Below are 24119 nucleotides of genomic sequence, written 5' to 3'. Positions count from 1 at the left end.
TCACAGGACCCCCTTTGTGTGTCCTTTGTCTGGCCTTTCTTACCAACCCTTCTGTCCGGCTGCCTCGGGCCTCCTCTTGGTAAACTTGGCGCCAGTTTCCCTGACCCTATGTGGTGCCTTCCTAGCGGGTGTAGCGAGGGGCTGCGCCACATAAAATGTCACAGCCTCCGGTTTCTAGCTGAGGGTCGTTTCCTGCCTCCACTAGTTTCGGGGACCGGTCTCCCCCTTTGGCCTGACCCCTCCACGCAGGTGGATTTGGGCGTGCGGTGGCGACTCGCCCGTCCGCACCCCTGGGATCCCTTCATTCCTCGTTCCTGGAGCCTTCTCCGCTCCTCTTCCTTCCTTCTCCCTCTTCCAGGCCTGGGCCTCTGTTACTAGGCCCGCCTCCGGAGCAGAGCTCATGCAGAACCCCTGCTCCCTGCCACTTCTGCTCAGACTTCTCTGCACTGAACTAAGATGGTGCCCACCTTTTATACTCCCTTCTCAATGCACCCAGGAACTGCTTCCTCCCTGCTCCTACACTACAGGGTTCCCCTTCCTCAGTGTTCCCTCCCCCCACTCCAGCCAGGGACAGGGACTGTCGTGCCCATATCAGAGGCATATTGGTCGCCCTGCCCCACGGCAATGTGGTGTAATGCATGCAGGTGTCGGGTCCTGATCCACACTCCATCCTTACCTGAGAGTGAGATATCACACCTCTGGGTGAGGTGCAATACCTCTGTAGCAACCGAGCCCTCAGGGTGCTACAGTTCCATTTATCTTCAGCCTAGGTGACGTATTGTGATACAGGGCCGTGATTTTGGCTATAAAAGGGTCCCCTAGACCCCTACCCCAAGCTTTTTAAGAGTATCATATATGGCGTGCCAGGAGACTCTATGGAATGCTTTCTCAGCATCCAACGAGAGTATCTAATTACAAATTTTTAACTGCATCTAGCCCAGGAAATACTTTGTGCCTAGTAGCAGTGTCTGCTAGTCAGCGGATTATCCCGGCTGTTAAGCAAGCTACACCACCTGTAGTTTAGACACTTAATTTTTTCAAAGGAAATGCTTCGGGACCATGGGATACTCAGTGAAGAGCATCAGGAGGCACCCCAAGGCATAGGGGCTGGGACTGGCAGTAGGATGCCTTGCGGTGGACAGCCGAGCTCGATCCTTATAAAAGCTTTTTAACTGCAGCAGCTTTAGTGGACGCTACTGGAGCTGGAATTACGCGGCTGCTGGCATGAGACTTACCCTCCAATAGATCCTTGTAAATGGATTTAAAGTGTATTCATTCAAATTAGAGAGACAATTTAAATTAAAAAGCTTAGAGCTGCCTCCACCACAGGGGGGCTCGCTCGACCCACCAGCGGACAGGCACCAGTATTGGGAGAGGGGGGCTGGCCATCAGGGTTCACCGCGGCTCTGGCACAAACCCGGCGACACGGAGGTGGCACGGGCAGGAGCGGACTGGCCGTGTCGGCTTCTCACTTTTTGGATTTTAGAAGGGCATGACATGCCTATATCTGTATCTCCCCCTCCTTTTACTCCTCCACCTCTTTTATTTTCGCATGACTATATGTACTTGTCACTTTTCCATGTGTTAGTTATGTCTTCTGAGCAGTTTGTCAGCTTTTGGACACCTTTGAAGGTGTTTTCTATGTGTTTCTATGTGTTTTTGTTTGCCTGCCATTGGTTTTAACGGTGTTCGAAGGTGTTCGACGAACAGTTCGACGAACAGTTCGGCGAACACACGGGTGTTCGACGAACCGAACCGAACTCGAACACTACGGGGGTGGCTCAACACTAATTTTGAGTGTCTTGCTGACTGTTCAGACACAAATATATCTGTTTAAAAGATTCTGGTGTAGGCCAGATAACTAGAACTGTGGTTTTCCTCTTCCACGGTTCAAATCTCCTTTTTATTACCCTTTTGCCATTGATAGTGCGAATGTAAGCTATTTTACTTCATTTACAATGGCAAGGCGCGTGGCAAGGGACGTAGAACTGGACGTTCTGGTGATGGTGCATGCAGAGGACGGGGCCGTGGCCAAGGTGAAAATGTGCCACAACCAACAGCCACATCTTCTCGCTCCCAGTTCTTGACCGAATTACTAGGGAAGCACACAACAGCATCACTATTGCAAACTGATTAGTGTGCACAGGTTACTAATTGAATAGCAGATAATACTTCCAGTCACCTGGGTACCACCACCTCTGGTCTGTCTTCCACATGGTCAAGTTTTAGTAGCCGTGAGTCTCGACTGCATACTCCTCCTCAACCTGATGCTCCGTCCTCCCACCATGCCGAGTGTCGTCAGACAGCAACTGATCCCACAGTTGGACACTCTGAAGAGCTGTTCACGGGTCCATTTCCATATTTGGGCCCCTCGCCTGCTCCGCTTGAAGTGGTGGAAGAGGAGATCCCATGTAGCGATGGCCAAATATTTGAACAGCCACGGCCACAGGAAGGCGACTCTGGCAATTTGTCACAAGAGGTGGACGATGACGAGACACAATTGCCACAAAGTGAGGAGGAGGACCGTGGGGCGGAAGTGGAAGAGGAGGAGGTGGTGGATGATCTAGTAACTGACCCAACGTGGCAGGGGGACATGCAGAGCGAGGCCAGCAGCACACAGGGGGAGGGAGGCAGAGTACCCCAACAGGCAGGAAAAAGCAGTGTGGTGGCCGCAGACAGAAGGCGGGCAACTGTTCCCCACAACACCAACACGAGGGACGTTGCCAGTACAACCAGTAGGTCTTCCAGAGTCTGGAATTTTTTTAAAGACTCTGCTGATAACCCCAAAAAGGCCATTTGTACCACCTGCCAGGCTAGCATCAGCAGGGGTGACAAAACTACCAGCCTGACCACCACCAGCATGATCAGGCACATGTCAGCAAAGCACCTGACTTTGTGGGGTGAACCCCAGGGTCAACGACCAGTGTCAGTGGGTGTCACCACTGCTTCTTCCTCTGTTGTGCGTGTAAGAGAACCCCCTGTTGTGCATGCAAGGCAATCCCCTGTCCATTCTGCATGCAAAGATGCCCGCTCCTCTCAGTCTTCACTTGTTATGACAGTTTCTCAAGAAACAGCATCAACGTCCACGTCCACATCCCACCGCAGCGTTCAATTGTCCATATCCCAGACCTTTGAACAAAAGCGCAAATTCGCAGCCTACGCCCCACAGTCCACGATCCTAAATTCACACATTTCACGACTGCTTGTGTTGGAAATGCTGCCTTTTAGGCTGGTGGAGACGGAATCCTTCCGCAAACTTACGGCGGTGGCCGTCCCTTGGTACTTGGTCGCCAGCCGACACTATTTTGCCCGGTGTGCCATCCCCGCACTACACAAGCACGTGTCCCAAACATCTGCCGTGCCCTCAACAGCGCAGTTACTGGGAGAGTCCACCTGACAACGGACACGTGGACAAGTGCTTGTGGCCAGGGATGGTACATCTCCCTGATGGCACACTGGGTAAACATAGTGGAAGCCGGGACCAAGTCGGACCTTGGGACGGAACACATCCTCCCCACACCGAGGATTGCGGGCCCTATGTCAGTCAGAGTTGCCCCCACAGTGTACAGCTCCTGCGCATAATCCTCCTCCTCCTCTTCATGTTCAGCCTCCATCTCAGATATCACCACATCAGTTTCAAGCTGGAAGCACTGCAGTACTGCCTCAGCCAAGCGGCAACAGGCTGTGCTGAAACTCATAAGCTTAGGTGATAAACCTCATACTGCTTGTGAGTTGTGGACAGCTGTGAAAGAGCAGGCAGATCTGTGGCTGAGACCGCTGAACCTACATCCAGGCATGGTCGTGTGTGACAATGACCGTAACCTGGTGGCGGCTCTGAGGCGAGCTCACACACGTACCATGCGTGGCTCATGTGCTTAACCTTGTGGTTCAGCGGTTTCTTAAATTGTACCCCGAGTTGCCAGATCTGTATCGTCAAAGTACGCCGCCTGTCAGCTCATTTTCGGAAGTCGGCTACAGCTTCCGCCGCCCTTGCTGTGTTGCAGCAGCGTTTGCAGCTTCCGGCACACTGACTGGTGTTTGATGTCCCCACACATTGGAACTCTACCCTCCACATGTTGCAAAGAATTTGTGAGCAGAAGAAAGCAGTTGTCGAGTACCAGCTGCAACAAAGCCGTTGATATTCAGGTCAGACTCCACACATAAGACCTCAGGAGTGGACCTGGATGTCTGACATATGTACCATCCTGACAAACTTTGAGGAGTCCACCAAGGTGGTGAGTGGTGATGACGCCATCATTAGCATCAGCATCCCACTTGTCTGTCTTTTGCAACGCTCTCTGCAGAGAATTAAAGAGGAGACATTGCAGCCAGAGTATGATGAGATGGATCAAAAAGCCGTAGCGGGTAAATACACACAGCCCTGCCTCATCTCATCCCAACGAGCATTGGGGGACAATGAGGGAGAGGAGGAGGAGGAGGAGGAAGAACAGGAGCTGGTAACATGCGCTGTAGACGGTAGTACCTGTACAACTGTCATACCGTCGGTTCAGCGTGGGTGGCCTGAGGACAAGGGGGAGGGGGAGGAGGAGGAGAGCATGGTCAGTCGTCATCTTGGTGAGGATACGGAAGTCTTGCCCGTTACCAGTCTGGTATGCATGGCTGACTTTATGTTACACTGCCTTAACCGTGACGCTCAAATTGTCAAAATGTTGGGTGACAGTCATTACAGGTTGGTGACACTTTTAGACCCCCGCTACAAGGAGAACTTTCACTCTCTTATTCCTGAGGTGGAGAGGTCTACAAAAATGGGGCAGTACCAGAAGGCTCTTGCTGCAGAACTGTTAAAAAAATTCCCATCTGAACACACTAGCAGCAGAGGTCACAGTTCGTTGACCAACCAAGGCGTACAGGTGAGAGGGACGCAACTCCAATCCAGCAGAGGCAGGGGAACACTGTCAACATTCTCTGACAGTTTTCTGACACCCGCCCAGCTTACAGGCCCTGAGGCGCGGGGGACTCCCACAAGGAGTGGAAAGTTTCAAAAGATGGTGAAGGAGTACCTTGCCAACCGTACAAGCGTCCTCCGTGATTCCTCTGTGCCTTTTAATTATTGGGTATCCAAGCTGGACACTTGGAATGAACTCGCTCTGTACACCTTGGAGGTCCTGGCCTGCCCTGCCACTAGCATGTTATCGGAGAGTGTTTTTAGTGCCGCTTGGTGAATTATAACTGATAAGAGCACTCGCCTGTCAACTGACAATGCTGACATTGGGCCAGACTTCTCATCACCACCAAATGACAGCAGAGTAACATAAAGTCAAATCCACTGTGTTATTCCCATGCACCGCTTCACATCCACACATGGGTATATGCTTCCTCATTTAGGCTCTTTTTTGCTGTTCTCCTTATCCTCAGTCTCCACTACCACTATACACCAGGGTGACAGTGGTCCGTGTTGCCAGCATTGCAAGTTCCTCCGTCCTAATTTTTGGCACCTTTTGATTGGAAGGCATATGCAAAGACTATGGGAGACCCACTCCCCAATAATGGGAATAATGTTTTTAATATGCTGTACTGCATGGCTACTGTCTTGTTAAGCTACTGTGACCTCCAAGTCTCTTCCAAGGGGCATGAAACCCATCTTATTAAACCACTCTGACCTCGACGTCTCTTCCAAGGGGCATAAAAACCATCTTGTTAAGCTACTGTGACCTCCACGTCTCTTCCAAGGGGCATTAAAACTGTCTTGTTAAACCACTCTGAACCCCATTTCTCTTCCAAGGGGCATTAACACCGTCTTGTTAAGCTACTGTGACCTCCACGTCTCTTCCAAGGGGCATTAAAACCATCTTGTTAAACGACTCTGAACTCCACTTCTCTTTCAAGGGGCATTAAAACCGTCTTGTTAAACCACTCTGAACTCCACATCTCTTCCAAGGGGTATTAAAACCGTCTTGTTAAGCTACTGTGACCTCCACGTCTCTTCCAAGGGGCATTAAAACCGTCTTGTTAAACCACTCTGAACTCCACGTCTCTTCCAAGGGGCATTAAAAAGGTCATGTTAAAACACTCTGAACTCCACGTCTCTTCCAAGGGGCATTAAAACCATCTTGTTAAGCTACTGTGACCTCCACGTCTCTTCCAATGGGCATTAAAACCGTCTTTTAAAACCACTCTTACCTCCACGTCTCTTCCAATGGGCATTAAAACCGTCTTGTTAAGCTACATTGACCTCCACGTCTCTTTCAAGGGGCATTAAAACCGTCTTGCTAAGCTACTGTGACCTCCACATTTCTACCAATACGCATTAAAACCGTCTTGTTAAACCACTCTGAACTCCACGTCTCTTCCAAGGGGCATTAAAACCGTCTTGTTAAGCTACTGCGACCGTCACGTCTCTTCAAAGGGGCATTAAAACCGTCTTGTTAAAACACTTTGACCTCCACGTCTCTTCCAAGGGGCATTAAAACCGTCTTGTTAGGCTACTGTGACCTCCATGTCTCTTTCAAGTGGCATTAAAACCGTCTGGTTAAGCTACTGTGACCTCCACATCTCTTCGAAGGGGCATTAAAACCGTCTTGTTAAGCTACTATGACCTCCAACTCTTTTCCAAGAAGCATTAAAACCATCTTGTTTAACCACTCTGGACTCCATGTCTTTTCCAAGGGGCATTAACACCATATTTTTAAGCTACTGTGACCTCCACGTCTCTTCCAAGGGGCATTAAAACCAACTTGTTTAACCACTCTGAACTCCTAGTCTCTTCCAAGGGGCATTAAAACCATCTTGTTAAGCTACTGTGGCCTCCACGTCTCTTCCAAGGGGCATTAAAAGTGTCCTGCTAAACCACTCTGAACTGCACGTCTCTTCCAAGGTGCATTACAACCATCTTGTTAAACCACTCTGAACTCCACGTCTTTTCCAAGGGGCATTAAAACCATCTTGTTAAACCACTCTGTACTCCATTTCTATACCAAGGAGCATTAAAACCGTCTTGTTAAGCTACTGTAACCTCCACGTCTCTTCCCAGGGGTATTAAAACTATCTTCTTTAACGACTCTGAACTCCTAGTCTCTTCCAAGGAGGCATTAAAACTGTCTTGTTGAGCCACTGTGACCTTCACGTCTCTTCCAAGGGGCATTAAAACCGTCTTGTTAAACCACTCTGAATTGCACGTCTCTTCCAAGGTGCATTAAAATCGTCTTGTTAAACCACTCTGAACTCCACGTCTCTACCAAGGGGCATTAAAACTGTCTTGGTAAACCACTCTGACCTCCACGTCTCTTCCACGGGGCATTAAAACCGTTTTGTTAAGCTGCTGTGATCTCCATGTCTCTTCCAAGGGGCATTAAACCATCTTGTTAAGCTACTGTGACCTCCACGTCTCTTCCAACGGTCATTAAAACTGTCTTTTTAAACCACTCTGACCTCCACGTCTCTTCCAAGGGGCATTAAAACCGTCTTGTTAAACCACTCTGACCTCCATGTCTCTTCCAAGGGGCATTAAAACCGTCTTGTCAAGCTACTGTGACCTCCACGTCTCTTCCAAGGGGCATTAAAACCGTCTTGTTAAACCACTCTAAACTCCACATCTCTTCCAAGGGGCATTACGACCGTCTTGTTGAGCTACTGAGACCCTCACGTCTCTTCTAAGGGGAATTAAAACCGTCTTTGTAAACCACTCTGAACTCCTTGTCTCTTCCAAGGGTCAATAAAACCGTATTGCTAAGCTACTGTTTTGTTAAACCACTCTGAACTCCACTTTTCATCCAAGGGGCATTAAATCCTTCTTGTTAAGCTACTGTGACCTCCACGTCTCTTTCAAGGGGCATTAAAACTGTCTTGTTAAGCTACTGTGACCTCCACGTCTCTTCCAAGGGGAAGTAAAACCGTCTTGATAAACCACTCTGAACTCCTTGTCTCTTCCAAGGGTCAATAAAACCGTATTGCTAAGCTACTGTTTTGTTAAACCACTCTGAACTCCACTTTTCATCCAAGGGGCATTAAATCCTTCTTGTTAAGCTACTGTGACCTCCACGTCTCTTTCAAGGGGCATTAAAACTGCCTTGTTAAGCTACTGTGACCTCCACATCTCTTCCAAGGGGCATTAAAACCATCTTGTTAAACGACTCTGAACTCCACGTCTTTTCCAATGGGCATTAAAACTGTCTTGTTAAACCACTCTGTACTTCACGTCTCCACCAAGGAGCATTAAAACTTTCTTGTTAAGCTACTGTAACCTCCACGTCTCTTCCCAGGGGTATTAAAACTATCTTGTTTAACCACTCTGAACTCCTAGTCTCTTCCAAGGGGCATTAAAACCATCTTGTTAAGCTACTGTGGCCTCCATGTCTCTTCCAAGGGGCATTAAAAGTGTCTTGTTAAACCACTCTGAACTGCCCGTCTCTTCCAAGGTGCATTAAAACCGTATTGTCAAACCACTCTGACCTCCACGTCTCTTCCAAGGGTCAATAAAACCATCTTGTTAAGCTACTAGGACCTCCACGTCTCTTCCAAGGGGCATAAAAACCATCTTGTTAAACCACTCTGAACTCCATTTCTCTTCCAAGGGGCATTAGCACCGTCTTGTTAAACTACTGTGACGTCTTCGTCTCTTCCAAGGAGCATAAAAAGCGTCTTTTTAAACCAATCTGAACTCCACGTCTCTTCCAAGGGGCATTAAAACCGTCACGTTACACCACTCTGAACTGCACGTCTTTTCCTACGGGCATTAAAACCGTCTTGTTAAGCGACTGTGACCTCCACGTCTCTTCCAAGGTGCATTAAAATCGTCTTGTTAAACCACTCTGATCTCCACGTCTCTTCCAAGGGGCATTAAAACTGTCTTGTTAAGCCACTGTGACCTTCACGTCTCTTCCAAGGGGCATTAAAACCGTCTTGTTAAACCACTCTAAACTCCACATCTCTTACAAGGTGCATTACGACCGTCTTGTTAAGCTACTGAGACCTCCACGTCTCTTCCAAGGGGCATTAAAATCGTCTTGTTAAGCTGCTGTGACCTCCACATCTCTTCCAAGGGACATTAAAACCGTCTTGTTAACCACTCTGAACTCCACGTCTTTTCCAAGGGCAAGTAAAACAGTCTTGTTAAACCACTCTGAACTCCTTGTCTCTTCCAAAGGGCATTAAAACCGTATTGCTAAGCTCCTATGACCTCCACGTCTCTTCCAAGGGACATTAAAACCATCTTGTTAAACCACTCTGACCTCCACGTTTCTTCCAAGGGGCATTAAAACCGTATTGTTAAGCTACTGTGACCTCCACGTCTCTTCCAAGGGGCATTAAAACCGTCTTGTTAAGCTAACTGTGACCTCCACGTCTCTTCCAAGGGGCATTAAAACCGTCTTGTTAAACCACTATGAACTCCATGTCTCTTCCATTGGGCATTAAAACGTTCTTTGTAAGCTACTGTGACCTCCACGTCTCTTTCAAGGGGCATTAAAACCATATTGTTAAGCTTCTGTGGCCTCCAAGTCTCTTCCAAGGGGCATTAAAACCGTCTTGTTAAACCACTCAGAATTCCACGTCTCTTCCAAGGGGCATTAAAACCATCTTCTTAAACCACTCTGACCTCCACGTCTCTTCCAAGGGGCATTGAAACTATCTTGTTTAACCACTGTGAACTCTTAATCTCTTCCCAGGGGCATTAAAACCATCTTGTTAAGATACTGTGGCCTCCACGTCTCTTCCAAGGGGCATTAAAAGTGTCTTGTTAAACCACTCTGAACTGCACGTCTCTTCCAAGGGGCATTAAAATCGTCTTGTTAAACCACTCTCAACTCCACGTCTCTACCAAGGGGCATTAAAACCGTCTTGTTAAGCTACTGTGACCTCCACGTCTCTTCCAAGGGGCATTAAAACCATCTTGTTAAGCTACTGTGACCTCCACGTCTCTTCCAAGGGGCATTAAAACCGTATTTTGAAAACAATCTGAACTCCACGTCTCTTCCAAGGGGCATTAAAACCATCTTGTTAAGCTACTGTGAACTCCACGTGTCTTCCAAGGGGCATTAAAACCGTCTTTTAAAACCACTCTGACCTCCACGTCTCTTCCAAGTGCATTAAAACCGTCTTGTTAAGCTACTGTGACCTCCACGTCTCTTCCAAGGGGCATTAAAACCGTCTTGTTAAGCTACTGTGACCTCCAAGTCTCTTCCAAGGGGCATTAAAACCGTCTTGTTAAACCACTCTGTACTCCACGTCTCTACAAAGGAGCATTAAAACCGTCTTGTTAAGCTACTGTAACCTCCACGTCTCTTCCCAGGGGTATTAAAACTATCTTGTTTAACTACTCTGAACTCCTAGTCTCTTCCAAGGGGCATTAAAACTGTCTTGCTAAGCCACTGTGACCTTCACGTCTCTTCCAAGGGGCATTAAAACCGTATTGTTAAACCACTCTTAACTGCACGTCTCTTCCAAGGTGCATTAAAATCGTCTTGTTAAACCACTCTGAACTCCACGTCTCTACCAACGGGCATTAAAACTGTCTTGGTAGACCACTCTGACCTCCACGTCTCTTCCACGGGGCATTAAAACTGTTTTATTAAGCTGCTGTGGTCTCCACGTCTCTTCCAAGGGGCATTAAACCATCTTGTTAAGCTACTGTGACCTCCACGTCTCTTCCAAGGGGCATTAAAACTGTCTTTTAAAACCACCCTGACCTCCACGTCTCTTCCAAGGGGCATTAAGACGGCCTTGTTAAACCACTCTGACCTCCATGTCTCTTCCAAGGGGCATTAAAACCGTCTTGTTAAGCTACTGTGACCTCCACGTCTCTTCCAAGGGGCATTAAAACCATCTTGTTAAGCTTCTGTGACCTCCATGTCTCTTCCAAGGGGCATTAAAACCATCTTGTTAAGCTAACTGTGATCTCCACGTCTCTTCCAAGGGGCATTAAAACCGTCTTGTTAAACCACTCTGAACTCCATGTCTCTTCCATTGGGCATTAAAACCATCTTTGTAAGCTACTGTGACCTCCACGTCTCTTTCAAGGGGCATTAACTCCATCTTCTTAAGCTACTGTGGCCTCCAAGTCTCTTCCAAGGGGCATTAAAACCATCTTGTTAAACCACTCACATTTCCACGTCTCTTCCAATGGGAATTAAAACCATCTTCTTAAACCACTCTGACCTCCACGTCTCTTCCAAGGGGCATTGAAACTATCTTGTTTAACCACTCTGAACTCCTAGTCTCTTCCAAGGGGCATTAAAACCATCTTGTTAAGCTACTGTGGCCTCCACGTCTCTTCCAAGGGGCATTAAAACCGTCTTTTAAAAACAATCTGAACTCCACGTCTCTTCCAAGGGGCATTAAAACCATCTTGTTAAGCTACTGTGAACTCCACGTCTCTTCCAAGGGGCATTAAAACCGTCTTTTAAATCCAGTCTGACCTCCACGTCTCTTCCAAGGTCATTAAAACCATCTTGTTAAGCTACTGTGACCTCCACGTCTCTTCCAAGGGGCATTAAAACCGTTTTGTTAAGGTACTGTGACCTCCACGTCTCTTCCAAGGGGCATTAAAACCATCTTGTTAAACCACTCTGAACTCCACGTCTTTTCCAAGAGGTATTAAAATCGTCTTGTTAAACCACTCTGTACTCCACGTCTCTACCAAGGAGCATTAAAACCGTCTGGTTAAGCTACTGTAACCTCCACGTCTCTTCCCAGGGGTATTACAACTATCTTGTTTAACTACTCTGAACTCCTAGTCTCTTCCAAGGGGCATTAAAACTGTCTTGCTAAGCCACTGTGACCTTCACGTCTCTTCCAAGGGGCATTAAAACCGTATTGTTAAACCACTCTTAACTGCACGTCTCTTCCAAGGTGCATTAAAATCGTCTTGTTAAACCACTCTGAACTCCACGTCTCTACCAACGGGCATTAAAACTGTCTTGGTAGACCACTCTGACCTCCACGCCTCTTCCACGGGGCATTAAAACTGTTTTATTAAGCTGCTGTGGTCTCCACGTCTCTTCCAAGGGGCATTAAACCATCTTGTTAAGCTACTGTGACCTCCACGTCTCTTCCAAGGGGCATTAAAACTGTCTTTTAAAACCACCCTGACCTCCACGTCTCTTCCAAGGGGCATTAAAACTGCCTTGTTAAACCATTCTGACCTCCATGTCTCTTCCAAGGGGCATTAAAACCGTCTTGTTAAGCTACTGTGACCTCCACGTCTCTTCCACGGGGCATTAAAACTGTTTTATTAAGCTGCTGTGGTCTCCACGTCTCTTCCAAGGGGCATTAAACCATCTTGTTAAGCTACTGTGACCTCCACGTCTCTTCCAAGGGGCATTAAACTGCCTTGTTAAACCACTCTGACCTCCATGTCTCTTCCAAGGGGCATTAAAACCGTCTTGTTAAGCTACTGTGACCTCCACGTCTCTTCCAAGGGGCATTAAAACCGTCTTGTTAAGCTTCTGTGACCTCCATGTCTCTTCCAAGGGGCATTAAAACCGTCTTGTTAAACCACTCTGAACTCCATGTCTATTCCAAGGGGCATTAAAACCGTCACGTCAAACCACTCTGAACTCGACGTCCTTTCCTAGTGGCATTAAAATCGTCTTGTTAAAACACTCTGATCTCTAAGCCTCTTCCAAGGGGCATTAAAAACGTCTTGCTCAGCCACTGTTACCTTCACGTCTCTTCCAAGGGGCATTAAAACCGTCTTGTTAAACCACTCTAAACTCCACATCTCTTCCAATGGGCATTACGACCGTCTTGTTAAGCTACTGAGACCTCCAAGTCTCTTCCAAGGGGCATTAAAACCGTCTTGGTAAAACACTTTGACCTCCTCGTCTCTTCCACGGACATTAAAACCGTCTTGTTAAGCTACTGTGACCTCCACATCTCTTCCAAGGGACATTAGAACCGTCTTGTTAAGCTACTGTGACCTCCACGTCTCTTCCAAGGGGCATTAAAACTGTCTTGTTAAACTACTCTGAACTACACGTCTTTTCCAAGGGGAAGTTAATCCGTCTTGTTAAACCACTCTGAACTCCTTGTCTCTTCCAAGGGTCAATAAAACCGTATTGCTAAGCTACTGTTTTGTTAAACCACTCTGAACTCCACTTTTCATCCAAGGGGCATTAAAACCATCTTGTTAAGTTACTGTGACCTCCTCGTCTCTTCCAAGGGGCATTAAAACCGTCTTGTTAAGCTACTGTGACCTCCACGTCTCTTCCAAGGGGCATTAAAACCATCTTGTTAAACCACTCTCAACTCCACGTCTTTTCCAAGGGGCATTAAAACTGTTTTGTTAAACCACTCTGAACTCCTAGTCTCTTCCAAGGGGCATTAAAACCATCTTGTTAAGCTACTGTGGCCTCCACGTCTCTTCCAAGGGGTATTAAAAGTGTCTTGTTAAACCACTCTGAACTGCACGTCTCTTCCAAGGTGCATTAAAACCGTCTTGTTAAACCACTCTGACCTCCACGTCTCTTCCAAGGGACAATAAAACCATCTTGTTAAGCTACTGTGACCTCCACGTCTCTTCCAAGGGGCATAAAAACCATCTTGTTAAACCACTCTGAACTCCATTTCTCTTCCAAGGGGCATTAGCACCGTCTTGTTTAACTACTGTAACCTCCCCGTCTCTTCCAAGGGACATGAAAACCGTCTTGTTAAACCACTCTGAACTCCACGTCTCTTCCAAGGGGCATTAAAACCGTCACGTTAAACCACTCTGAACTGCATGTCTTTTCCTACGAGCATTAAAACCGTCTTGTTAAGCGACTGTGACCTCCACGTCTCTTCCAAGGTGCATTAAAACCGTCTTGTTAAACCACTCTGATCACGTCTCTTCCAAGGGGCATTAAAACTGTCTTCTTAAGCCACTGTGACCTTCACGTCTCTTCCAAGGGCCATTAAAACCATCTTGTTAAACCACTCTAAACTCCACATCTCTTCCAAGGTGCATTACGACCATCTTGTTAAGCTACTAAGACCTCCACGTCTCTTCCAAGGGGCATTAAAACCATCTTGGTAAACCACTATGACCTCCACGTCTCTTCCACGGACATTAAAACCGTCTTGTTAAGCTGCTGTGACCTCCACATCTCTTCCAAGGGACATTAAAACCGTCTTGTTAAACCACTCTGAACTCCACGTCTTTTCCAAGGGGAAGTAAAACCGTCTTGTTAAACTACTCTGTACTCCCAGTCTTTTCCAAGGGGCATTAAATCCATATTGCTAAGCTCCTGTGACCTCCACGTCTCTTCCAAAGGGCATTAAAACCATCTTGTTAAACCACTCTGACCTCCACGTCTCTGCCAAGGGTCATTAAAACCGTCACGTTAAACCAATCTGAACTCCACGTCTTTTCCTACGGGCATTAAAACCGTCTTGTTAAGCTACTGTGACCTCCACGTCTCTTCCAAGGGGCATTAAAATCGTCTTGTTTAACCGCTCTGATATCGACGTCTCTTCCAAGGGGCATCAAAACTGTCTTGTTAAGCCACTGTGACCTTCACGTCTCTTCCAAGGGGCATTACGACCGTCTTGTTAAGCTACTGAGACTTCCACGTCTCTTCCAAGGGGCATTAATAACGTCTTGGCGAACCACTCTGACCTCCACATCTCTTCCACGGACATTAAAACCGTCTTATTAAGCTGCTGTGACCTCCACATCTCTTCCAAGGGACATTAAAACCGTCTTGTTAAGCTACTGTGACCTCTAAGTCTCTTCCAAGGGGCATTAAAACCGTCTTGTTAAACCACTCTGAACTCCACGTCTTTTCCAAGGGGAAGTAAAACCATCTTGTTAAACCACTCTGAACTCCTTGTCTCTTCCAAAGGGGATTAAAACCGTATTGCTAAGCTCCTGTGACCTCCACGTCTCTTCCAAGGGGCATTAAAACCATCTTGTTAAACCACTCTGACCTCCACGTCTCTTCCAAGGGGCATTAAAATCGTATGGTTAAGCTACTGTGACCTCCATGTCTCTTCCAAGGGGCATTAAAACCGTCTTGTTAAGCTAACTGTGACCTCCATCTCTCTTCCAAGGGGCATTAAAACCGTCTTGTTAAACCACTCTGAACTCCATGTCTCTTCCATTGGACATTAAAACCATCTATGTAAGCTACTGTGACCTCCACGTCTATTTCAAGGGGCATTAAAACCATCTTGTTAAGCTACTGTGGCCTTCACGTCTCTTCCAAGGTGCATAAAAACAGTCTTCTTAAACCACTCTGACCTCCGTCTCTTCCAAGGGGCATTGAAACTATCTTGTTTAACCACTCTGAACTCCTAGTCTCTTCCAAGGGGCATTAAAACCATCTTGTTAAGCTACTGTGGCCTCCACGTCTCTTCCAAGGGGCATTAAAAGTGTCTTGTTAAACCACTCTGAACTGCACGTCTCTACCAAGGGGCATTAAAACCGTCTTGTTAAACTACTGTAACCTCCACGTCTCTTCCAAGGAGCATTAAAACCATCTTGTTTAACCACTCTGAACTCCACGTCTCTTCCAAGGGGCATTAAAACCATCTTGTTAAGCTAATGTGACCTCCACGTCTCTTCCAAGGGGCATTAAAACCATCTTGTTAAGCTACTGTGACCACCACGTCTCTTCCAAGGGGCATTAAAACTGTCTTTTAAAACCACTCTGACATCCACGTCCCTTCCAAGGGGCATTAAAACCGTCTTGTTAAACCACTCTGACCTCCATGTCTCTTCCAAGGGGCAATAAAACCGTCTTGTTAAGCTACTGTGACCTCCACGTCTCTTCCAAGGGGCATTAAAACAGTCTTGATAAGCTGCTGTGACCTCCACATCTCTTCCAAGGGACATTAAAACCGTCTTGTTAAACCACTCTGAACTCCACGTCTTTTCCAAGGGGAAGTAAAACCGTCTTGTTAAACCACTCTGAACTCCTTGTCTCTTCCCAGGGGCAATAAAACCATATTGCTAAGCTCCTGTGACCTCCACGTCTCTTCCAAGGGGCATTAAAAGCATCTTGTTAAACCACTCTGACCTCCACGTCTCTTCCAAGGGGCATTAAAACCGTCACAGTAAACCACTCTGAACTCCACGTTTTTTCCTACGGGCATTAAAACAGTCTTGTTAAGCTACTATGACCTCCACGTCTCTTCCAAGGAGCATTAAAGTCGTCTTGTTTAACCACTCTGATCTCCACGTCTCTTCCAAGGGGCATTAAAACTGTCTTGTTAACCCACTGTGACCTTCACGTCTCTTCCAAGGGGCATTAAAACCGTCTTGTTAAACCACTCTAAACTCCACATCTCTTCCAAGGGGCATTACGACCATCTTGTTAAGCTACTGAGACCTCGACTTCTCTTCCAAGGGGCATTAATACCATCTTGGTAAACCACTCTGACCTCCACGTCTCTTCCACGAACATTAAAACTGTCTTGTTAAGATGCTGTGACCTCCACATCTCTTCGTAGGGACATTAAAACCGTATTGTTAAGCTACTGTGACCTCTAAGTCTCTTCCAAGGGGCATTAAAACCGTCTTGTTAAACCACTCTGAACTCCACGTCTTTTCCAAGGGGAAGTAAAACCGTCTTGATAAACCACTCTGAACTCCTTGTCTCTTCCAAAGGGCTTTAAAACCGTATTGCTAAGCTCCTGTGACCTCCACGTCTCTTCCAAGGGGCATTAAAACCATCTTGTTAAACCACTCTGACCTCCACGTCTCTTCCAAGGGGCATTAAAATCGTATTGTTAAGCTACTGTGACCTCCATGTCTCTTCCAAGGGGCATTAAAACCGTCTTGTTAAACCACTCTGAACTCCATGTCTCTTACATTGGGCATTAAAACCATCTTTGTAAGCTACTGTGACCTCCACGTCTCTTTCAAGGGGCATTAAAACCATCTTGTTAAGCTACTGTGGCCTCCAAGTCTCTTCCAAGGGGCATTAAAACCGTCTTCTTAAACAACTCTGACCTCCACGTGTCTTCCAAGGGGCATTGAAACTATCTTGTTTAACCAATCTGAACTCCTAGTCTCTTCCAAGGGGCATTAAAACCATCTTGTTAAGCTACTGTGGCCTCCACGTCTCTTCCAAGGGGCATTAAAATCGTCTTGTTAAACCACTCTGAACTCCACGTCTCTACCAAGGGGCATTAAAACTGTCTTGTTAAACTGCTGTAACCTCCACGTCTCTTCCAAGGAGCATTAAAACCTTCTTGTTTAACCACTCTGAACTACACGTCTCTTCCAAGGGGCATTAAAACCATCTTGTTAAGCTACTGTGACCTCAACGTCTCTTCCAAGGGGCATTAAAACCATCTTGTTAAGCTACTGTGACCTCCACGTCTCTTCCAAGGGGCATTAAAACTGTCTTTTAAAACCACTCTGACCTCCACGCCTCTTCCAAGGGGCATTAAAACCATCTTGTTAAACCACTCTGACCTCCATGTCTCTTCCAAGGGGCATTAAAGCCATCTTGCTAAGCTACTGTGACCTCCACGTCTCTTCCAAGGGGCATTAAAACCGTCTTGTTTAACCACTCTGAACTCCACGTCTCTTGGAATGGGCATTAAAACCATCTGGTTTAGCTACTGTAACCTCCACGTCTCTACCAATCGGCATTAAAACCATCTTTGTTAGCTACTGTGACCTCCACGTCTCTTCCAAGGGGCATAAAAGCCATCTTGTTAATCCACTCTGAACTCCATTTCTCTTCCAAGGGACATTAGCACCGTCTTGTTAAACTACTGTGACCTCCACGTCTCTTCCGAGGGGCATAAAAACTGTCTTGTTATACCACTCTAAACTCCACGTCTCTTCCAAGGGGCATTAAAACCGTCACGTTAAACCACTCTGAACTGCACGTCTTTTCCTACGGGCATTAAAACTGTCTTGTTAAGTGACTGTGACCTCCACGTCTCTTCCAAGGGGCATTAAAATCGTCTTGTTAAACATCTCTGATCTCCACGTCTCTTCCAAGGGGCATTACAACTGTCTTGTTAAGCCACTGTGACCTTGACGTCTCTTCCAAGGGGCATTAAAACCGTCTTGTTAAACCACTCTAAACTTCACATCTCTTCCAAGGTGCATTATAACCATCTTGTTAAGCTACTGAGACCTCCACGTCTTTTCCAAGGGTCATTAAAATCGTCTTGTTAAACCACTCTGAACTCCATGTCTCTTCCATTGGGCATTAAAACCATCTTTCTAAGCTACTGTGACCTCCACGTCTCTTTCAAGGGGCAATAAAACCATCTTGTTAAGCTACTGTGGCCTCCAAGTCTCTTCCAAGGGGCATTAAAACCGTCTTGTTAAACCACTCTGAATTCCACGTCTCTTCCAAGGGGCATTAAAATCATTTTCTTAAACAACTCTGACCTCCACGTCTCTTCCAAGGGGCATTGAAACTATCTTGTTTAACCACTCTGAACTCCTAGTCTCTTCCAAGGGCCATTAAAACCATCTTGTTAAGCTACGGTGGCCTCCACGTCTCTTCCAAGGGGCATTAAAAGTGTCTTGTTAAACCACTCTGAACTGCACGTCTCTTCCAAGGGGCATTAAAATCGTCTTGTTAAACCGCTCTGAACTCCACGTCTCTACCAAGGGGCATTAAAACCGTCTTGTTAAGCTACTGTGACCTCTAAGTCTCTTCCAAGGGGCATTAAAACCGTCTTGTTAAACCACTCTGAACTCCACGTCTTTTCCAAGGGGAAGTAAAACCGTCTTGTTAAACCACTCTGAACTCCTTGTCTCTTCCAAAGGGCATTAAAACCGTATTGCTAAGCTCCTGTGACCTCCACGTCTCTTCCAAGGGGCATTAAAACCATCTTGTTAAACCACTCTGACCTCCACGTCTCTTCCAAGGGGCATTAAAATCGTATTGTTAAGCTACTGTGACCTCCACGTCTCTTCCAAGGGGCATTAAAACCGTCTTGTTAAGCTAACTGTGACCTCCACGTCTTTTCCAAGGGGCATTAAAACCGTCTTGTTAAACCACTCTGAACTCCATGTCTCTTCCATTGGGCATTAAAACCATCTTTGTAAGCTACTGTGACCTCCACGTCTCTTTCAAGGGGCATTAAAACCATCTTGTTAAGCTACTGTGGCCTCCAAGTCTCTTCCAAGGGGCATTAAAACCGTCTTGTTAAACCACTCTGAATTCCACGTCTCTTCCAAGGGGCATTAAAATCGTCTTCTTAAACAACTCTGACCTCCACATCTCTTGCAAGGGGCATTGAAACTATCTTGTTTAACCACTCTGAACTCCTAGTCTCTTCCAAGGGGCATTAAAAGCATCTTGTTAAGCTACTGTGGCCTCCACGTCTCTTCCAAGGGGCATTAAAACCATCTTGTTAAGCTACTGTGACCTCCACGTCTCTTCCAAGGGGCATTAAAACTGTCTTTTAAAACCACTCTGACCTCCACGTCTCTTCCAAGGGGCATTAAAACCGTCTTGTTAAACCACTCTGACCTCCATGTCTCTTCCAAGGGGAATTAAAACCATCTTGTTAAGCTACTGTGACCTCCATGTCTCTTCCAAGGGGCATTAAAACCGTCTTTTTAAACCACTCTGAACTCCACATCTCTTCCAAGGGGCATTAAAACCGTCACGTTAAAACACTCTGAACTCCACGTCTTTTCCTAGGGGCATTAAAATCGTCTTGTTAAACCACTCTGATCTCCACGTCTCTTCCAAGTGGCATTAAAACCATCTTGTTAAGCTACTGTGACCTCCACGTCTCTTCCATGGGGCATTAAATCTGTCTTTTAAAACCACTTTGACCTCCACGTCTCTTCCAAGGGGCATTAAAACCGTCTTGTTAAACCACTCTGACCTCCACGTCTCTTCCAAGGGGCATTAAAACCGTCACGGTAAACCACTCTGAACTCCACGTTTTTTCCTACGGGCATTAAAACAGTCTTGTTAAGCTACTATGACCTCCACGTCTCTTCCAAGGGGCATTAAAGTCGTTTTGTTTAACCACTCTGATCTCCACGTCTCTTCCAAGGGGCATTAAAACTGTCTTGTTAACCCACTGTGACCTTCACATCTCTTCCAAGGGGCATTAAAACCGTCTTGTTAAACCACTCTAAACTCCACATCTCTTCCAAGGGGCATTACGACCGTCTTGTTAAGCTACTGAGACCTCGACTTCTCTTCCAAGGGGCATTAATACCATCTTGGTAAACCACTCTGACCTCCACGTCTCTTCCACGGACATTAAAACTGTCTTGTTAAGCTGCTGTGACCTCCACATCTCTTCGTAGGGACATTAAAACCGTCTTGTTAAGCTACTGTGACCTCTAAGTCTCTTCCAAGGGGCATTAAAACCGTCTTGTTAAACCACTCTGAACTCCACGTCTTTTCCAAGGGGAAGTAAAACCGTCTTGATAAACCACTCTGAACTCCTTGTCTATTCCAAAGGGCATTAAAACCGTATTGCTAAGCTCCTGTGACCTCCACGTCTCTTCCAAGGGGCATTGAAACCATCTTGTTAAACCACTCTGACCTCCACGTCTCTTCCAAGGGGCATTAAAATCGTATTGTTAAGCTACTGTGACCTCCATGTCTCTTCCAAGGGGCATTAAAACCGTCTTGTTAAACCACTCTGAACTCCATGTCTCTTACATTGGGCATTAAAACCATCTTTGTAAGCTACTGTGACCTCCGCGTCTCTTTCAAGGGGCATTAAAACCATCTTGTTAAGCTACTGTGGCCTCCAAGTCTCTTCCAAGGGGCATTAAAACCGTCTTCTTAAACAACTCTGACCTCCACGTGTCTTCCAAGGGGCATTGAAACTATCTTGTTTAACCAATCTGAACTCCTAGTCTCTTCCTAGGGGCATTAAAACCATCTTGTTAAGCTACTGTGGCCTCCACGTCTCTTCCAAGGGGCATTAAAATCGTCTTGTTAAACCACTCTGAACTCCACGTCTCTACCAAGGGGCATTAAAACTGTCTTGTTAAACTACTGTAACCTCCACGTCTCTTCCAAGGAGCATTAAAACCTTCTTGTTTAACCACTCTGAACTATACGTCTCTTCCAAGGGTCATTAAAACCATCTTGTTAAGCTACTGTGACCTCAACGTCTCTTCCAAGGGGCATTAAAACCATCTTGTTAAGCTACTGTGACTTCCACGTCTCTTCCAAGGGGCATTAAAACTGTCTTTTAAAACCACTCTGACCTCCACGCCTCTTCCAAGGGGCATTAAAACCGTCTTGTTAAACCACCCTGACCTCCATGTCTCTTCCAAGGGGCATTAAAACCATCTTGTTAAGCTACTGTGACCTCCACATCTCTTTCAAGGGGCATTAAAACCATCTTGTTAAGCTACTGTGACCTCCACGTCTCTTCCAAGGGGCATTAAAATCGTCTTGTTAAACCACTCTGAACTCCACGTCTCTACCAAGGGGCATTAAAACTGTCTTGTTAAACTACTGTAACCTCCACGTCTCTTCCAAGGAGCATTAAAACCGTCTTGTTTAACCACTCTGAACTCCATGTCTCTTCCAAGGGGCATTAAAACCATCTTGTTAAGCTACTGTGACCTCCACGTCTCTTCCAAGGGGCATTAAAACCATCTTGTTAAGCTACTGTGACCTCCACGTCTCTTCCAAGGGGCATTAAAACTGTCTTTTAAAACCACTCTGACCTCCACGCCTCTTCCAAGGGGCATTAAAACCGTCTTGTTAAACCACTCTGACCTCCATTTCTCTTCCAAGGGGCATTAAAACCATCTTGTTAAGCTTCTGTGACCTCCACATCTCTTTCAAGGGGCATTAAAACCGTCTTGTTAAGCTACTGTGACCTCCACGTCTCTTCCAAGGGGTATTAAAACCGTCTTGTTAAACCACTCTGAACTCCACATCTCTTCCAAGGGGCATTAAAACCGTCATGTTAAAACACTCTGAACTCCACGTCTTTTCCTAGGGGCATTAAAATCGTCTTGTTAAACCACTCTTATCTCCACGTCTCTTCCAAGGGGCATTAAAGCCATCTTGCTAAGCTACTGTGACCTCCACGTCTCTTCCAAGGGGCATTAAAACCGTCTTGTTTAACCACTCTGAACTCCACGTCTCTTGGAATGGGCATTAAAACCATCTGGTTAAGCTACTGTAACCTCCACGTCTCTACCAATCGGCATTAAAACCATCTTTGTTAGCTACTGTGACCTCCACGTCTCTTCCAAGGGGCATAAAAGCCATCTTGTTAATCCACTCTGAACTCCATTTCTCTTCCAAGGGACATTAGCACCGTCTTGTTAAACTACTGTGACCTCCAAGTCTCTTCCGAGGGGCATAAAAACAGTCTTGTTATACCACTCTAAACTCCACGTCTCTTCCAAGGGGCATTAAAACCGTCACGTTAAACCACTCTGAACTGCACGTCTTTTCCTACAGGCATTAAAACTGTCTTGTTAAGTGACTGTGACCTCCACGTCTCTTCCAAGGGGCATTAAAATCGTCTTGTTAAACAACTCTGATCTCCACGTCTCTTCCAAGGGGCATTACAACTGTCTAGTTAAGCCACTGTGACCTTGACGTCTCTTCTAAGGGGCATTAAAATCGTCTTGTTAAACCACTCTAAACTTCACATCTCTTCCAAGGTGCATTATAACCATCTTGTTAAGCTACTGAGACCTCCACGTCTTTTCCAAGGGTCATTAAAATCGTCTTGTTAAACCACTCTGAACTCCATGTCTCTTCCATTGGGCATTAAAACCATCTTTCTAAGCTACTGTGACCTCCACGTCTCTTTCAAGGGGCAATAAAACCATCTTGTTAAGCTACTGTGGCCTCCAAGTCTCTTCCAAGGGGCATTAAAACCGTCTTGTTAAACCACTCTGAATTCCACGTCTCTTCCAAGGGGCATTAAAATCATTTTCTTAAACAACTCTGACCTCCACGTCTCTTCCAAGGGGCATTGAAACTATCTTGTTTAACCACTCTGAACTCCTAGTCTCTTCCAAGGGCCATTAAAACCATCTTGTTAAGCTACTGTGGCCTCCACGTCTCTTCCAAGGGGCATTAAAAGTGTCTTGTTAAACCACTCTGAACTGCACGTCTCTTCCAAGGGGCATTAAAATCGTCTTGTTAAACCACTCTGAACTCCACGTCTCTACCAAGGGGCATTAAAACCGTCTTGTTAAGCTACTGTGACCTCCACGTCTCTTCCAAGGGGCATTAAAACTGTCTTGTTAAGCTAACTGTGACCTCCACTCTTTTCCAAGGGGCATTAAAACCGTCTTGTTAAACCACTCTGAACTCCATGTCTCTTCCATTGGGCATTAAAACCATCTTTGTACGCTACTGTGACCTCCACGTCTCTTTCAAGGGGCATTAAAACCATCTTGTTAAGCTACTGTGGCCTCCAAGTCTCTTCCAAGGGGCATTAAAACCGTCTTGTTGAACCACTCTGAATTCCACGTCTCTTCCAAGGGGCATTAAAATCGTCTTCTTAAACAACTCTGACCTCCACATCTCTTGCAAGGGGCATTGAAACTATCTTGTTTAACCACTCTGAACTCCTAGTCTCTTCCAAGGGGCATTAAAACCATCTTGTTAAGCTACTGTGGCCACCACGTCTCTTCCAAGGGGCATTAAAACCATCTTGTTAAGCTACTGTGACCTCCACGTCTCTTCCAAGGGGCATTAAAACTGTCTTTTAAAACCACTCTGACCTCCACGTCTCTTCCAAGGGGCATTAAAACCGTCTTGTTAAACCACTCTGACCTCCATGTCTCTTCCAAGGGGCATTAAAACCATCTTGTTAAGCTACTGTGACCTCCACGTCTCTTCCAAGGGGCATTAAAACCATCTTGTTAAGCTACTGTGACCTCCACGGCTCTTCCAAGGGGCATTAAAACCGTCTTGTTAAACCACTCTGAACTCCACATCTCTTCCAAGGGGCATTAAAACTGTCACGTTAAAACACTCTGAACTCCACGTCTTTTCCTAGGGGCATTAAAATAGTCTTGTTAATCACTCTGATCTCCACGTCTCTTCCAAGTGGCATTAAAACCATCTTGTTAAGCTACTGTGACCTCCACGTCTCTTCCATGGGGCATTAAAACTGTCTTTTAAAACCACTTTGACCTCCACGTCTCTTCCAACGGGCATTAAAACCGTCTTGTTAAACCACTCTGACCTCCATGTCTCTTCCAAGGGGCATTAAAAACATCTTGTTAAACTACTGTGACCTCC

The sequence above is a fragment of the Phyllobates terribilis genome, unplaced genomic scaffold (assembly GCF_046119375.1).
Source record: "Phyllobates terribilis strain yellow unplaced genomic scaffold, ASM4611937v1 Scaffold_2__4_contigs__length_985480577, whole genome shotgun sequence".
Classification (NCBI taxonomy): Eukaryota; Metazoa; Chordata; class Amphibia; order Anura; family Dendrobatidae; genus Phyllobates; species Phyllobates terribilis.
This window is presented reverse-complemented; position numbering follows the sequence as displayed.